The sequence below is a fragment of the Muntiacus reevesi genome, chromosome 7 (assembly GCF_963930625.1).
Source record: "Muntiacus reevesi chromosome 7, mMunRee1.1, whole genome shotgun sequence".
In the NCBI taxonomy this organism is placed as follows: domain Eukaryota; kingdom Metazoa; phylum Chordata; class Mammalia; order Artiodactyla; family Cervidae; genus Muntiacus; species Muntiacus reevesi.
In genome coordinates this window covers 97,816,907-97,835,101 of record NC_089255.1, presented here as the reverse complement: position 1 = coordinate 97,835,101, position 18,195 = coordinate 97,816,907, and positions in this window count along the sequence as shown.

The following is an 18,195-nucleotide window of genomic DNA, read 5'->3' as shown; positions in this document are numbered from 1 at the left end:
AAAAGCAGAGACATTACTTTGCCAACAAAGGTCTATCTAGTCAAGGCTATGGTTTTTCCAGCGGTCATGTATGCATGTAAGAGTTGGACTATAAGGAAAGCTGAGCACTGAAGAATTGGTGCTTTTGAACTGTGGCGTTGGAGAAGACTCTTGAGAGTCCCTCGGACTGCAAGGAGAGCCAACCAATCCATCCTAAAGGAAATCAGTCCTGAATATTCATTGGAAGGACTGATGTTGAAGCTGAAACTCCAAGACTTTGGCCACGTGATGTGAAGAGCTGACTCATTTGAAAAGACCCTGATGCTGGGAAAGATTGAAGGTGGGAGGAGAAGAGGATGACAGAGGATGAGATGGTTGGATGGCATCACCAACTCAATGGACATGAGTTTCGGTAGGCTCCGGGAGATGGTGATGGACAGGGAGGCCTGGTGTGCTGCGGTTCCTGGGGTCGAAAAGAGTCGGACACGACTGAGCAACTGAACTGAACTGAACTCAACTGGGTTTGGGATGGTTGGTCCAAGCTTCGCCAATGGAAGGCCCCTCTAGGACTTGTGTTACAGAAACGTTAGGAAAAAGCCTCTTTTTCTGTTGGGTTTGACATCCTGTACAGATGCCAGCTTGGGCCAGCTGGTGGCCGTTTGGAGGCATGGGAGTGGCCTGCCAGCTCAGAGCCAACGGTGGGGTGGCCGAGAGACTGGGTCCTGGGTCATCACTGAGAACCAAAGCCCCAGACCTTTCCATCCTGGGGACCAGTACGTTCTCTGTTTCGCTTAGAGCCGGCAGTGTCAGTTTCTGCCACTTGTGCCTGAACGGGGCCTGAGAAGCACAGGGAATTATCATCAGACTCGTCACTCCCCACGTGGGAGCTCCTCCTAAACACCTCTCCTAGTCCTTGACCCCACCCGTGCACTCTGCCTCCTACTGTTCAGGAAGTCCTGTCATTTCTACACAAATCCCACCTCAGGTCTCTCCACCTCTCCCAGCGCCATGACCCCATGCGCCGCGCATTTCCCTGCTTCTACCTCGATCCCTGCAATCCACTCACTCACAGCCCTGAAAGCGAAAGGCGCTCAGCCGTGCCGACTCTTTGTGACCCCATGGACTACACAGTCCATGGAATTCTCCAGACCAGGACACTGGAGTGGGCAGTCTTTCCCTCCTCCAGGGGATCTTCCCAACCCAGGGATCGAACCCAGGTCTCCCGTATTGCAGGCGTGTTGTTTACCAGCTGAGCCACCCAGGGAGCCCTCTGACAGCCTTACGTGTCCTCTACTCTCTCTTTTTTTTATTTTGTTTGCAGCAGGTCTGAGTTGCAGCACGTGGGGTCTTTTTAGTTGCGGCATGCAGGCTTTTAATGCGGCATACGGGATCTAGTTCCCTGACCAAGTGAGTGAAGGATGAGTCGAGCCAGGGCCGCGTCACACGCCCCAATCCCAAACAACATGGGGAGAGTTGGGAAAGGGGGACCCCACACTAAAGCCAGGGTGGGCCCTCCTAGCGCCAGAGGAGACTGGAGACTCAGAGGCCAAGTGAAGACCCAGTTTTAAGGGGGAAAGGGTGGTTGGTTGGCTGTGCTCAATGCCCCACAGTTCCAGTAGGGCGCATCGAGGAATTGACCCTTGGGTTTGCCCCCACAGACCTCAGCAATGATCCGGACAAGAGTTATGCTGTGGACTGACGTGTGTGTGTGTGTGTGTGTGTGTGTGTGTGTGTGTGTGTGCTCCCAGCTATGGATTGACTTGTGTGTGTGTTCCCAGCTGTATCTGACTCTTTGCGACCCCGTGGACTGTAACGCACCAGGCTCCGCTGTCCACAGGATTCTCCAGGCAAGAACACTGGAGGGGGTTGCCATTTTCTCCCGCAGGGATTTTCCTGACCCAGGGATGGAACCCACATCTCTGGCATCTCCTGCATTGGCAGGTGGGTCCTTTACCACTGAGCCCCCTGGGAAGCCCCGGATTGAATTGTGTCCCCTCCCAAATTTGTTGAAGCCCTAACCCCCAGTGTGTGTATTTGGAGATGGCTCCTCCAAGGAAGTAATTAAGGTTAAATCAGGTCAGAAGGGAGGGCCTCTGACCCAGTAGGGTTAGTGGCTCTGTAAGGAGATGCAGAGAGCTCACATAGGCTGAGGCCGCCGTCAGGGGCCAGCAGGAGACCTCTCACCAGAGGCCGAAACTGCCCGTCTCCCGATGGTTGACATCCAGCCTCCAGACCTGTGAGAAGGAGCAATTCTGATGTTGAAGCCAACCAGGCTGTGGTTAGGTTTGTCGTGGCTGCCCCGGCTGAGGCGAGCTGTTTGGGCAGAGAGGGGCGGAAGGCCAGGCTGGTGGGGGGTCAAGAGCGGAGGGAAGGCCTGCAGCCCGCTGCGGAGCGAGGGGGAGCGGGCTGCGGGCGGTGCTGCTTCTGAGAAGGTGCGCACTGTGCATCAGTGGGAGGCCCACTGGCCAGGCTGGAGCCAGGACTGTCGGGGCCGCAGTTCCTAAATCCCAGCACTGGGCCTGAGGCCAGGGGCTCAGCGTCCCCCTCGAGCTGGAGGGGACGGGGCAGGGGGTCGGGGAGGGGGGCGGGAGGCCGTCTTCAAAGGGGAGGACCTTGGGGCCGGCTCACTCTCCGGACGCGCAGGGTGTGAGCTCGGGGTGCCCAGTGGGAGGGGCGACCTCCGCCCTGGCCCTTCCCTGCCTGCAGGGGAGACTCGGGGCCCGGGTGAGCCCCCGGCTGTGACTGCAGGGCGGCCCGACTCCTCCGGACGGTCCCCGAGCTCCTCGGGGGTCACGTGGTCGTCCTGGGGTGGCCCTGCCCCGCTGTCTGGAGGTCAGCCCTCTCTCTCTCCCTCTCTCACCCCTCCACAGTCTGGCCCGGCCCACGGACCCCCGAGCTCCCCCGGCCAAGCGGGTACCAGCTGATGGGGCGGCAGAAGGGGGTCGTGGCAGGATGGCCCCCCATCCCCGCCTCCCCCCAACTCCATCCCCGCCGGCCGTGGGGAGGGGACACACAGCTTGTGGGGTGCCGGGCACCTGTCTGCCGGCAGCAGGAGCCCCAGCCGGCCTCCCCTGCCTCCTCTGTCTCCGGCTGGTCACCCCCTGGCCGACCCCTGGGCGGGGGCCCGCAGGGCCTGTCTCGCGTGGGGGTGACACCCTCCTCCAGGCCTGAGCTGTACTGGAACCTCCAGGAAGCACGCCGCCTGGGCGAGGCGGGCCAGGCTGAGGGACAGGGGCTCCGTCTCCGCCTCCCCACAGGACTGTCTGCAGCCAGAGGAAGCCTCACGGCCTCCCCTCCGCGCCTGAGGAGGGCGGTGGCTCGGGCTGGACCCCTGCCCACAAGGCCGCCCCCAGAGCCACTGCTGACGCCCCGGCCTTCGCCTCCTCGGCCGAGCCGTGAAATCCACGCCTGCAGCCGCCTGAGGCAGGCCCGTGTCCACGGCCTTGGGCAGGGGTTGGAATCTGGACCTGGACGCCCACTCTCTGAAGAACCTTGGGGGGGGGGTCCCTACTTCTGAGCCTCAGTTTTCTCATCCGTCAAATGGGCAGGACAAGGTCACTGCAAAGGTCTCAAGTGTGTGCCAAAGCAGCGCAGCCCTCGGCAGGCGCGTGTGCCCCATCGGCGGTGCCATTTAACATGCCCGTCACCCCCAGTGGGCTTCTCATTCTCTCTAGCCAGAGCCAAGCTTGCCCCCCCCAGCCCACACCCCAAGACCGCGGCCGGAAGGAGGGTATTCCAGACGGAGCTTCACCCCAGCTCTGCTGACCCAGCGGCCCCAGGAGGGTGCAGCTGCCGGGCAGGCTGGCCCCCGCCCAGATTCCCCAGGTCCCTGGGCGCCCTGCCTGCTGTGGAGCTGAGTCCCAGGGGTAACTTCCTTTATTAGCACTTCCTGTGGACTTGGGATTTCACAGTCTAGGTGGGAATTAGGGACACCGACAGCAAACAGGGGGTAAATAAATGAAATAAAGACTGGGTAGATGGCGCTGCTGGGAGCAAGCTCTAAGTGATGGGTGGGTGGTTAGGAGCAAGCTCTAAGCGATGGGTGGGTCATTATTTTATCTGGTGCAGGGGACCTCTCTGTGAGGCGGGACACCGAGTGACAAGAAGTGTACCGTCAGCGGGAAGGCCAAAGCGGGCTCCCTGTCGGGCCGGGCTGGCCCCGTTCTCTGGCGTCTCCCGTGAGAGTCCACTAGAACGGATGCAGCGGGATTCTGACAGCAGAATTCAGCTTCCCACCCCCCCCACCCCGCCCCGGTCTGACCAGGGAACAAAAACCTCAGCGGCGTCTGGACGCAGAACTAGACGGAGGTTTAGTCCTAGGTATGCAGGGCTAGGGGCTACTGGGCACATGAGAGGCACCTGTACCATTTTGCTAACCAATTCATCCTGATTATGGACTGATCCAGACTTCAACACCACCCATTTCACCAAAAAAAGCATTTCTCAAATCCACCCTCATTTTATAAATCAGAAAACTAAGACTCAGGCTAGCAAAGGGACTCTTGAAAGACCATAACCTGTATTCCATCCAGGATCCAACTCCACGATCCATCCATGGCCTCCCTGAAGGACCCAGAGCAAAACTGTTAACATGTGTGATGCCCTTGATAAGTGTGAATAAACCGCCCCCCGGGTTTATACTCACACCGTAGGCTGTGACTGTGTCTGCTCCCTGTGGGGTCCCGAGCACTTGGAGGGTTGTTTGGAGCCAGCCTCTCTGCTGTATGGCCAGTCGGGGGCATACAGACTCCCCGCAGGGTGGATTGGGGGCTTGATGGGCAGGCACCTGGGCAGCACGCATGTCCTGATGACTCTTCACTGCTCACAGACAAACCGCATCACAAGCAGGTCTGTATCCTTCAGTCCTCACATGCCCAACTCATCCACCGACAGATGCCTACTCTGGACCAGGGAGGGCACCCGTCTACCTCTGCCCTGGCCCAGGGCCCCGAGACCACCTCTGTGATAAGTGAGTCACCTCTCTCTACCGGCCTCACTTTCCTCACCTGTTAAAAGCGTGAGAAAGGGTTTGAATGAACCATCTTTTGTAACTAACCGTCGCTGAGTTTAGGGGTAACTGGAGCCTCTCCCAGAGGGACTGTGGTGGAGCTGAGGGCCAGAGGACTGTTGGCGCGAAGGGCCTGGCACTGAAGACGCTCGAATCTCAGGGAGGCTCGGGGAGCTCATCGCTCACGTGCTGGCTGGACCCAGCAGCTCCTTTCCAAAGAGCAGAGTCTGGAAAGAGGAAAATAACAACAGTGGGGAGAAACCTGGGAGGCGGCGCCTTGACCTGGTGATCAGGTCATCACTCGCGGTTAGTCACGTGGACAGCATGCACCCCAACAGGAGGGGAAGAGGAGGCTCTTGGTCCCGAAACCCACCACCCCCATCATGAGAAAACATCAGAGAAGCCCAAGCTGAAGCACTTTCTACAAAATACCTGGCAATACTCTTCAAACTGTCAAAAGCATGGAAAACAAGGAAAGTCACAGAACCTGACCCAAACCAGAGTGGCCTGTGGAAACAGGAGAATATGACATGGTGTCGGTCCCAAGACAGGAGCCTGGTACAGGAAAGGAGGGTCGGTGTAACGATCGGTGACCTCTGAATAAAATTAGAGATTGATTAATGGCAATATGGCAGCGCTGGTTCCTTAGTTGTGATAAATACCCCAGGTGATATTAGGGGTTACTATTAGGGGAAACTGGGTGAGGTGTATACAAGCATGTTATCTTTGCAACTTTTTAGTAAATCTAAAACTATCCCCAAATTAAATGCTTATTTAAGGAAGAAGTGAGATCTGGGCCAACAAGCACACGGAAAGATGTTCCACATGCTTAGTCATGAGGGAAATGCAAATCAAAGTCACTGCGAGATACCACTTCACACCCGCTAGGGCGTCTGTAATCCAGAAGACAGACAAGAGCAAGTGTTGGCTCCAAAGTGGGGAAATTGGAGCCCTTGGGTTTTGCTGGTGGGAATGTAAAACAGTGCCGCCACCTTGGAAAACAGTTTGGCAGCTTCTCTAGAAGTTAAACATAGAAATTCCTCTCTTGTGTATTTACCATAAAGGAAATATCTGTCCACACAAAGACTTGTCCATGAATGTCCAGAGCTGCTTTATTCATAATAGCCCCAAACTGGAGACAGCTCAAGTATCCATCAACAGATGAACGGAGGAACAAACCGCAGTCCATTCCCGTAATGAGATCGTCGGGTAATAAAAAGGAATGGGCTATTGATACACACAACATCATGGGTGTATTTCAACGGGATGAGGATGAAGCCAGTCATAAAAAGAGAGCAGACTATGGGATTCCATGTACAGAAAACACTGCAAAATGCAAGCAAGTCAGTTACAGAAAGCGGAGGCAGGGTTTCAGGAGCAGGAGGGAACCGAGAATGGGGGCAGGGGGAGGTGGGGTTGCAGGGAGGGTCTGGGGTCTAAGGGCTGACGGCTGTGCTCTGTCTGAACTGTGGTGCTGGCCCCGTTGTTTAAATGTAGATCGTATCAAACTGAAGTATTTAATTATGTGCGGCTTACTGTGCATCAGTTCTACTCCCGATAAAGCTGGCTTTTAACGTCTGTGGGGGTGTAGCTGGTCAACAGTACTGTGATGGTTCCAGGTGAGCAGGGGAGGGACTCAGCCGCACACACACGCATCCTTCCTCCCCCAAGCTCCCGGCGCATCCAGGCTGTCGCGCAACCTCCAGCAGAGCTCCGTGTGGTATACAGCAGGTCCTTGCTGGTCGCCCGTTTTAAATACAGCGGTGAGTCCATGTCCCTCCCAAACTTCCATTCTTCCCCTCTGGCCACATAAATTTATTCTCTAAGTCTGTGAGTCTGTTTTTGCTTTGTAAATAAGTTCATTTGTATCATTCTAAGAGTTTTTTTTAATTTAAAAAAATGACTCACAGATGTGAAAAACAAAATCACAGCTACCAGTGGGGAAAGCGGGGTGGGGGCAAGGGAAGGGATAAATCGGGAGACTGGAAATGACGTGAACACACTATTCTGTTTAGTCACTAGATCAGTCCAGCTCTATTGCGACCCCATGGACTGTACCCGCCAGGCTCCTCTGTCCATGGGATTCTCCAGGCAAGAATGCTGGAGGGGGTTGCCATTTCCTTCTCCAGGGGATCTTCCCTACCCAGGGGTCAAACCCACATCTCTTGCATTGCAGGCAGGTTCTTTTATGGCTGAGCCACCAGGGAAGCCCCATATGCACATCATGACACATAAAATAGGTAACTGATGAGGACCTACTGTGTAGCATAGGGAAGCCAGTCAATACTCTGTAACGGCCTCTATGGAGAAAAATCTGAAGAAAAGAGACGCATGTGTGTGTGTGACAGAGTCACTGCGCTGTACCTGGAACTAACACAGCATTGTAAATCAGCTATTTTCCGATAAACTGTTTTTTTAAAGGAACAGAAAAAAATGTTAAGCTTTTTTTTTTTAAAGTAAAGGCTGAGGATGAGGACAAGGGCCAACGGCCTCAGTCTCCTCACCTGTAACTTGGGGTGATCGTGGCCCCCAGCCCCCTGAAAACCCAGGAGGAGGAGGGATGGAGGGGACTCCCGCCCTGCCGGGCGGCCCTGGGCTCCGCACTGCGGGGACCCTCCCAGCGGAGGAGGGCATCCACTTGCTCCCTGTCTGCTCTCTTCCTGAAGAAGAAAATGCATGATGCTACATGTACTCCGGGAATTTTTCAACACAATTGTCTAAAAATAGCCTGGGCCGCCGCAGCCCGATTCCTTTTTAGGAATGGTTTCGGGAGCCCAGCCCGCCGGGCTGCGGGCTCAGGAGGCCGCGGCTCGGGGGACGGGTCCGGGGGCGGGGCTGCAGGCGGGGCCCGGGGATCCTTCCCTTGCTCAGGCCGGGCCCACCTCCTCTCCCGCCCCCGGGCCATGCGGCCAGGAGCTCGCGACACACAGGCGGGGCCCGCAGCCCCGGGGCACCCCAGCCCCTGCTGCGGTGACGGCTTCCCCGTGACTCAGTTTCCCCGTCCAGGAAGCGCAGGGCTTTGCTGCGTGCCCCACTCGCGCCGAGGCCGGGCTGTGCCCGCTGGTCCGAGGGAGTGGGAACTGCCCTTGGAAACGGTGCACACCTGTCCTCTCCTGCAGTGGGGCGCACAGGGCAGGTTCGCGAAAGCTGCGCCCCAGCCGAGGACCCACCCAGCCCGCGCTCCAAGCCCTGGGACCCCCCACTCCCCGGGGGCGGCCTGTGCTCCCCCGGCCGCGAGGGTCACGGACACAGCGTGTGAAGACCCCAGAGCAGCCCACGCTCCGCGAGGGTAAATCCTCAAGCAGACCTCTGAGGTTGCTGCTCGTATCGCGCCTGCCCCCCAAGGAGGGATGGCATCAGTGAGCGATGGACGGGAACTCGAGCAAACCCGGCAGAGAGTGCGGGGCAGGGAGGCCTGCTGGGCTGCGGTCCACGGAGCCGCAAGGAGTCCGACGCCTCGGCGACCGAACAACAACCACCCCCAAATCCTGTGCTGCAGCCCGCCCCAGAACCTGGGGGTGTGATTGCATTTAGAGACGGGGCCTTAAACACGGGAGCCGCCCTGTGTGTGCGGGGGGACACGCCCGACCCGACGGGAAGATAAGAAAGGAGATGAGGACAGCAGCCAACAGCGGAGGACCCCGAGGACCTGGGGAGGGCCCCTGGGGACCCGGGAGGACCCCTGGAGACCCGGGGAGGGCCCCTGAGGACGCGCGGAGGACCCCGAGGACCCGGGGAGGACCCCTGAGGGCGCGCGGAGGACCCCTGAGGACCTGGGGAGGGCCCCGAGGACCCCGGGAGGACCCCTGGAGACCCGGGGAGGGCCCCTGAGGACGCGCGGAGGACCCCGAGGACCCGGGGAGGACCCCTGAGGGCCTGGGGAGGACTCCTGAGGACGCGCGGAGGACCCCGAGGACCCGGGGAGGACCCCTGAGGGCGCGCGGAGGACCCCGAGGACCTGGGGAGGACCCCTGAGGGCGCGCGGAGGACTCCTGAGGACCTGGGGAGGACCCCTGAGGGCGCGCGGAGGACCCCTGAGGACCTGGGGAGGGCCCCGAGGACCCCGGGAGGACCCCTGAGGATGCGCGGAGAACCCTGAGGACCCGGTGAGGACCCCTGAGGGCCCGGGGAGGACCCCGAGGACCCGGGGAGGGCCCCTGAGGATGCGCGGAGGACCCCTGAGGGCCCGCGGAGGACCCCGAGGACCTGGGGAGGACCCCTGAGGGCCCCCGGAGGACCCCGAGGACCTGGGGAGGGCCCCGAGGACCCCGGGAGGACCCCTGGAGACCCGGGGAGGGCCCCTGAGGACGCGCGGAGGACCCCGAGGACCTGGGGAGGACCCCTGAGGGCCCGGGGAGGACCCTTGAGGGCCCAGGGAGGATCCCGAGGACCCGGGTAGGGCCCCTGAGGACGCGCGGAGGACTCCTGAGGACCCGGGTAGGGCCCCTGAGGACGCGCGGAGGACTCCTGAGGACCTGGGGAGGGCCCCTAGGACCCCGGGAGGACCCCTGAGGATGCGCGGAGAACCCTGAGGACCCGCGGAGGACCCCGAGGACCCGCGGAGGACCCCTGAGGGCTCGGGGAGGACCCCGAGGACCCGGGGAGGACCCCTGAGGATGCGCGGAGAACCCTGAGGACCCGCGGAGGAGGCGGCCATCTGCGAGTCCCGGGACCAGCCCTGCGACACCCTGCTCTTGGACGTCCAGCCTCTGGACCTTTGAGAAAATGGAGATCTGCTGTCTAAGTCCCCGTCTGCGGTACTTCGCCGCGGTCTGGTGGGTGCCCTGTTACAGGTGAAAAGACCAAGGCTTCGGAGGCGATAAGCAATGCACCCAGGCTCACGAGGCTGGTGAGCGGCTGGGGCGGGGAGCCTGACCCACACTCTGTCCCCCGGCTCTTCCCACCGAGTTCTTGGGAAGAAGGGGCATTGCCCTCTCTCCCTGCCCCACGAGCCCCGTGAGGAAGGGGCCTGGCCTCCGATGCGCTGCGGTCAGGGGCTGCCCAGGCCCCGCTCCCGTGGTGGGGGAGCCGCAGGCGGTACGCCGGGGACTCGGGAGCCGCCACCTGCCTCTGGTGCTCAGCTGACTAGTGGGGTCCAGCCCAGCACCCAGTCCCCTTTCCCCGACCACCTCCCCAGACCCTCAGCCCTGCGGGCCCAGGCTCTGCCTGCACAGGCGCTCCATCCGCCTGGGGCCTCCACACAGCTGCCCCGAACCCGCCCCAGGAGCAGGGACGGCAGGTGAGCCTGGAGCTCCGCTCAAGAGGGCCAGGCACGCGGTCTATGGGGACAGAGAGAAATGTGTGATTCGGAGCAGAGGGCTCAGCGGGAGGGTCTGGGTTTGGAGCCAGGAGGCCAGGGGAAGCGCCTTCTCCCTGCGATGCTGCGGGCAGACCTCGCTGTGAACCGAGCTCCTCATCTACACGGTGAACTGCATCCCAGGCAACTAGAAGGGCTAGGGAAGGCATCCTTCCTTCCCTCCCCTCCCCTCCCCCCTCTTCCCCCGCAGCATCGAGGCTACGAGGCCCACAGAGACACACACCAAGGCACGCACACCGCATTACACACTCCTGCTTGCACACCCAGGCATGCCCCAGGCACACACATCAGCTAAGAGCACTTAAGCATGAAGGAGGCTGGACTGTGAGTCCCCAGCACCCAACTCCCCGCCTCCGCTCAGCCTTCAAGCCTGCTCCCTGGGGGTTGCTGTTGCCCTGGCAACCCACCCAGGCTCAGGTCCCCGATCCCCGGTGGAGGGGTGGGTCTCTCTCTGAGAGGCCTGGTCCTGTCTGGTGTCACACAGAGGTCGGGAGGGCAGGGGGCTGTGTGGGGCCCGGGCGGGTGCAAGAAGGGGCAGTGTCAGGCTGAGGGTCCAGCCTTGACTCCCCTCTGGGTGCGTGATGCTCCCTTGGGGCACAGGTGATGGGGGCAGACTCTCAGCAGAAGCTCCAGAGGCCAAGGAGGGACGTGGCAGGGGACAGTGGAAGCCACAACAAGAGCTGGGTGTCTCTCGGTCACTCCCAGCAGGGACACGGCACCTGGAGGAAGCTATCCACCCGCCGCCTGCCTCCTTCAGCCCATGGGGTTTTCTGCCGCTGCCCGGCTGGGTCTCCCTGATAGACCCCTGCACTCTGCTGTCTACTCCCCTAAGAGTCCTGACCTCATCCTCACGGACCCCGGCCTGTCCCTCCTCCTGAGCAGACAAACTCCAAGTTCCGGGATGCTCCTCCCATAACCACAGCAGACCCTTAAACTGCACTTGGATTCATAGGATTAGCATTAGTCACTCGGTCTCTTGTGACCCCGCGGACGGCACCTCCCCAGACTCCTCGGTCCATGGGATTCTCCAGGCAAGAATACTGGAGTGGGTAATTCCCTTCTCCAGGGGATCTTCTCGACCCAGGGATTGGACCCAGGTCTCCCGCATTGCAGGCGGGTTCTGTCCCGTCTGAGCCGCCAGGGACGCCCTGACCAGGGACGACCTGCTTTAGCCTCCGCCTCTCTGTCTTCTCCGTGGCGTCTCCACCAGCGCCCTGCTGCTATGCCCGCCCGGGTCTCAATTCCGTGCCCCGGCCGCTGGGCGCCCACGACACGCCAGGCGCCCTGCAGAGAGAGCTCGCACCTTCCCACCGGCCCGGGGCTGGGGAGCAGTGAAGGGAGACTGCGTCGGCTTGCCCGGCCCCCGTCAGAGGCCGCAGACCCTGGGGTCAGGCGCCCCGGATCTGAGTCCCACCGTGTACCAGACCCACATGTGACCCTGGGTCCATCCCTCGCCATCCCAACTCACTCATCTGTAACTGGGAGGGTAATAGAGGTGCCTAAGCGGTCAGTTTGTTATAAAAACCAACTGGGATCATGTACTGAAAACTCAGGGCCTGTCAGCTACGAGGGGGCACCTGCCAAGAGCGTTGCCAGCAACCGGACAAGGCGTTTGCCAGCTGCCTCTGTGGAGACTGCAACCTTCAACACCCGCTGAGGGGTCCAGGCTGCAGGGAGGCGCTCCGCACCCGGGGAATGTGCTGGAGCAGGTCTTTAGGCAGCTGGATGTTTGCAGGAACAGATTTCGTGATCCTCATCCTCGCATCTCCTCGTTTCTAGAGAAGCACTAAATCCCTCCACGGTGACATCAGCTCCTCGTGACTGGCAGAACAACTTCTGTAAAATGAGTACTCGATTGCACCGAACTCCCCTTTCACCTAAACCTTATATCCTGACCTTCCCCCCCGCCTCTGTGGAGCAGTCTCCCAGAGCTGTCTGAGGTGCTGTCTCCCGGGCTGCAGTTCTCATTTTACCCCAAATAAAACTCAACTCTCAACTCCCAGCTCTAACGGTGCGCATCTCTTTCAGTCGACAGCCCCATGTGCAGCTGTTTAGTTTCGGGGACTTCTCCTGAAGGGAGGGCCAGTGATGAAGACTGTGCTTCCGCCCCCAAGGGCACTGGTTCGATCCCTGCGCGAGGAACTAAGATGCCTAATGCAGCCAAAATGAAAGAAAAAAAGGCACCAGCTGCTTAGTTTGGGCAGGATGCAAGGAGGAACAGGAGCCGAGTGTTTCAGCCCCTGGGCTGCCAGAGAGCCCGCTCCAGGCCTCAGCTTCTCCAGCAAGGGGCTGGCCCGGCGAGACGGGAGCGCCGCCTCTGAGAGCCGGTCTCTACTCTGCGCTGCCTCGGGGGCTGCAGGGGACGCGGGAACAGCCACGGTGCCCCAGCTACTCCGCTGCGTCGGGCGGGTCACCGCTCCCAGGCCTCGGGGGTCGTCTGGGCTGCGAGGGGCGCAGGCCGGTGTCCCCCCAGACACACCCGTGAGCTGCGGGAGCCACGGGGCCCTCGGAGGCCTCCTCGCCGGAGCCTCTCCTTGCCAGGGGCTGGCCCCCGCTCAGCTCAGTCAGGACTCGGCTCCCGCCCTGCCCTGCCACCCCCGTCCACCCCCACCCACCCCCCAAGAAGCTCCCCCGAGCTCCTGGGGAGGCCAGAGCCTCAGCGTGTGGCGGCGTTTAGCTTGTCCGGTCAGAAGAGCAATTTCCCCTCTCCTTGGCTGTGCCTCCTTTTAATGACTGTTTGGCTTGGGGCCCGAGTTGGATCAAAGACTCCCTGGGGAGAAGACAGCAAGACAGCGCTCTTGTTGTGAGAAAACTGTGCAAAGGAGGCCTGCAGCTGGGGGGGCCAAAGGGGCCGGGTGGGCCCAGAAAGCGGGACTGCCCTGAGCTCCAGGTGGGGGGACTCTCCCACCAGAGACGCAGAAATAGGTGAGGACCAAGAGTGCAGGGAGGAGGCGGTCCCATCAGCTGAGAGTGGGAGGGCTTCCCAGCACGTTTGCAGTGACTGGGCGACCTCTGGGCCAGAACCTGAGGTCCTAGTGGACCCCTGACCTCAGGACAGACTGAAAGATCTGCTCCGATAAGCGGAGAGGTGTGGGCGGGGCGAGGAGCCCAGACCATCTCTCTGAGCTGCTGCCGCCCTTCGCCTGGCTCGCTGTCACACGGGGTCCCCACCCAACCCCTGGGCCGGTCCGGCTGGAAGAGGCTGGGGAGCCCCCCTCGTCTGGGGGTTTGGACATCAAAGGAGAGGGAAGCAGGTGTACCAAAGCCGTCCCGCAAAGGTGCGGGGGGGGGGGGGGGCGGAAACCCGCCTGCTGGTGGCAGCCTGGACCAGCCCAGGCAGCGCGGCAGCAGGTGGTAAACAGGAGCGAGGTGGCTCGTCCCTTGGGCTGTGACCGCGGCTGCCGTGGATGCTGCTTTGGAGAAGAGAGAGGCAGGCCCTGGCGCCCTGGGAGCTGGAGGCAGTCAGCGCCCCGGAGTCTGGGGGAGCCTGTGCGACTGGCCTGCGTGCACACACTCCTCCACACACATCGCTGCACATGCGCCCCTGCACAGACACCCTGCACACACGCCCTGCACACACACCCCTCCACACACCCCCTGTACACACACTCTGCACACACACCCCTGCACACACACCCCTCCACACGCGCCCCTGTACAGATGCCCCTGCACACACACTCTGCACACACACGCCCTGCACACACACCCCTCCACACGCACCCCTGTACAGATGCCCCTGCACACACACCCCTCCACACACCCCCTGTACACACACTCTGCACACACGCCCCTGCACACACACCCTGCACACACGCCCCTGCACACACACCCCTGCACACATGCCCCTGCACACACACCCCTGCACACACTCCCTGTACACACACTGTACACACACAGCACACGTGTGTGTGCAGAGTATAGCCTTCCAATGCCCCCAGCGCTGTGTGAGACCATGTAGAAAAGCAGAAAATTTGGTTCAAGTCCCAGCCTCCCCACTTCTCAGCTTGTGACTTGGCAACATCGCTTAGTCTCTCGGAGCGTCGGTTTCCCCACCTGCCAGGTGGAGCCAGAACTCTGGCCCTACCACCGGGTGATGTTGACACCTGACACGTGAACTTCCGGTTCAGTCGGCTGTCACCATCCTCTGAGTTTAGTTACGGAAGCCAAGTCTCTTGAGATTAGGGGTGTGCCCCGGGGCTGTGCCGAGCCACAAGACTTGGACTTGAATCACATTTCAACTCTGGAGGTCACGCGTGCACATACACTTCACACATCCATCATGCATCCACACATACCCCTGTGAGTACGCCGCAGGCACACACATGCCAGGTGATGACGACCACCATGCTGGGCGGTTCACACCCACTCCCACTGAGCCAGACACACCCCACCGCCTCCCTGACGTGTTTGGCTGAGAGTATCAGAACCCAGCTAAGCCACAAGCACAGTCATTCCTTAATTAACAAGAATCTTGGGCGTAGGGACTTCAAGGTGACTTGGCAGTTTGCTGAGCTCATCGAGGACCCAGGTTCTTTCCATGTCTTTGCCCATCGTCCTCGGTGTTCACCTGATGCCACGTGGCTGCAGGATGACTGCTACACCTCTCGACACCATGCCTACACTCCAGCATGAAAAAGGAGGAAAGAGGGCCCGAGAGAGCTCTCCTTTCACGTCTGGCCCTTTTATGAAGAAACAAGCGGTCTCCCAAACGTCTCCCTAACTTCCTCCCCACAGACTTCCCCTTGTATTTCGTTGCCTGGGACTGAATCAAAGGCCACCCAGAGCTTGCAAGGGATCTCAGGAAAGACAGAATCTGCAGAAAGGGCGCCTGACCACCAGGGAGTGGGGATTCATCCCGCAGGCCTGGGTGTGCTGCTGATGCAAACAAAACCAGGATTCGGACGCGTAGGAAGCGAGGGGGAGGGTCAGTGAGAGTGTCTGGCACTTGTGCCCACACGGCCATGGTCGCCATCCTTCATGGCCTTGTGAAGACAGAGGCACAGGGGTTTGCACTCCCTGCAGAGGAGAGGAAGGGACCCCAGATCCCGAGCAGCTGTGCCCCCAAGACAGGGAGCCCGGTGAGAAGCACTTCTGCTGCAGACAGCCAGCCTGAGAGGAGCAGGAGGGGCCTCTCCCCGGCTGCGCCCATCGCAGACCTCAGTCTTGGTCACAATATTCTGTGTCCCCCGAACCCAGACACCCGGATCTGCCATGCTCAGCCTTTGTCTCTTCCTGCCAAGACGTTGTTGTTCTTGTTCAGTCGCTCAGTCGTGTCCGACTCTTCACAACCCCATGGGCTGCAGCACGCCAGGCATCCCTGTCCTTCACCAACTCCCGGAGTCTACTCAAACCCATGTCCATCAAGTCGGTGATGCCATCCAGCCATCTCATCCTCTGTCGTCCCCATTTCCTCCTGCCCTCAATCTTTCCCAGCATCAGGGTCTTTTCCAATGAAAAAATGATGCTCTTTGCATCAGGTGGCCAAAGTATTGGAGCTTCAGCATCAGTCCTTCCAATGAACACCCAGAACTGATCTCCTTTAGGATGGACTGACCATGACATACCTGATGACATTCCCACGGGGCCCCACTCACCCCCAGCCCTCACCAGAGCATCTGCCTGCCTGTGGGGAGTGGTGTCACAGGGCCGCCTGGGACCCCTTCACTCTGAAAAGCTAGGAAGCCATTTAGAAGCTCAGATACTTTCGTGTGGTCTGCTCCGTGGGCCCCAGGGACCAGGCAAGACTGGGAAGCCCTGAGGCGGCAGCAAATGAAGGTCCTTACTGCGGCTGGAAAGGATGTCCACGGTCGGCCCTGCAGCTAACAGCCCGAGGACACGGAATCCGGCTGCAGGGCTTGGTCCTCGGGGTCCAGGCTCTCCTCTCCGGGAACTGGTGACCGTCCTTCTCCTGGAGTCGTGCCTCTGCTCTGATTTTATCTGAAAGCCTCCCCCTCGGGGTTTTGCTGACACCTGTGAGCCCTGTGAGCTCTTGTCCAGGTCCTGGGGTCTGCGAAGGGGTCCCTCCTAAGGGAGGATTTGTGTGGCCAAGTGCACCCGGTTTGGGGTCCCTGAACCTGCAAATGCTCCGGCAGCTCCAGCCAGGCAGCCGTCACGAGATTCCTTCCTTCGATGCCCTGTGTGCCCTGCTGGCCACCCGCCTGCCTAGAATGGCTTCTCGCCTCATGTTTGGCGCTGCCGCAGCAGCTGTGCTTATCCTAAGCACGGGCAGAGGGAGGTGATCTTCCCTTCCAGATCATAGTCTGAGAAGGTCGAACCTCTCACCTGTGCTGCTCGCTGCCCCGGGACGCTGGCCTCACGACCCCCACCCCCACCCCACCGGGTCCTGCACCCCGCGGTGCCCCACCCAGTCCCCTCTTGGCCATCCCCGCCTGCAGATCTAGAGGCACAGCGCCGACAGCACCCTTCCTGGCGAGCCGTCCTGAGAATTTAACTCGTCGTAATTACTTTGGATGTTAAGGATACGCATGGCATCCGGTGGTCCCGCTTTCTGAGAGAGCAGGTGCCGGGAAGATGCGAGTGAAGGATGCGAGCAGGATGCGGGTGGAGGATGGGCGCGAAGGATGCGCGTGAAGGATGCGTGTGCAGACCCAAAGAGAGGGAGTCATCCCCACGCGGGCTGTGTCCCCGGAGGTCAGCTTCCCGGCGTGCGGGTGGGGGGTGGGGGAGCAGTGTCTGAAAAGGTTATTGAAGCTTGTTTCTCTCCAAGGATTTGTTTCCTTTCATCATGGTGACTTGGAGACCAGAGCTGGGGGAGGTGGGAGGGCGCAGTGGGCTTTCAGCATCCTGAGCTGGGCAGGCAAGGGCATTGCCGGGGGCGGGGCCAGGGGGCGGGGCTCCAGGGGGCGGGGCTGCCTGCCCATCTCTCTGTTGCTCCTGCTCCCCGACACTCCTCCCCACCCCGCAGTGGGGAGGGGAGAGGTCTGCGGGAGGCAGGGCTGGGGTCAAGCTCTGCTGAGTCCCTTCTGAGTACCCAGCCTGAGCTGGGGCTCTGAGACCCTACCTGGGAGGAGCACTCAGTCCTGGAGAGGGCAGATGGACACAGAGGTCACTGTGGGTCCCAGTTCCCATTTGGGGGTGATTGTGCCACCCAGGGGCCATGGGGTGGCGTCTGGAGACATTTGGGGTTGTAGCTCAGATGGTGAAGAGTCTGCCTGCAGTGCAGGAGACCTGGGTTCAGTGCCTGGGGTGGGAAGATCCCCTGGAGAAGGAAATGGCAACGCACTCCAGTATTCCTGCCTGGAGAATCCCATGGACAGAGGAGCCTAGAGGGCTACAGTCCATGAGATCGCAAAGAGTCGACACGTCTGAGCGACAAACACTTCACTTCGCGTTGATAACCCGCAGGGGCGCATCTGGCATCTGGTGGGTAGAGGTCAGGGATGCTGCTAAACACCCTACAGGGGGCGGGACAGGTCCCCACCGAGAATTACTGAGTGCCCAGGAGGGCGAGCGCCTCTCTGCACAGCCAGGGGCGTGGCTGGAGCTCAGAGAAGAAGCGCGAGTCTCCTGTGAGTGTGCGCCTTCTGGCCTGAGCCCTGTGGTTACCAGTCAGGCTGTGTGGCGGCCTTCATCTGCTCTGGGGTGGGAGAGCCGTCTGACCGCAGTGGACCCAGACCCTTCCGAGCTCTCAGCGCGGGTCACCGGCGGCCTGGACGCTGCTGGGGCTGCGAGGGACTTGGTCAGGGCCACAGCCCCGGCCCGGAGCAGGGACGACCTGCTCGCGTGTGAGCCCAGCCTCTTCACACCGGTCCCCACCTTTTCCAGGCGACCCTTGCCCGGAGTGGTGAGGCCTGCTTGTGGGCGGCCTTCACTGGCTCTGGGTGGCCCGCCCCAGCCTTCCAAGTGAGGGCCGCCTCCCGCACCGGGCCTG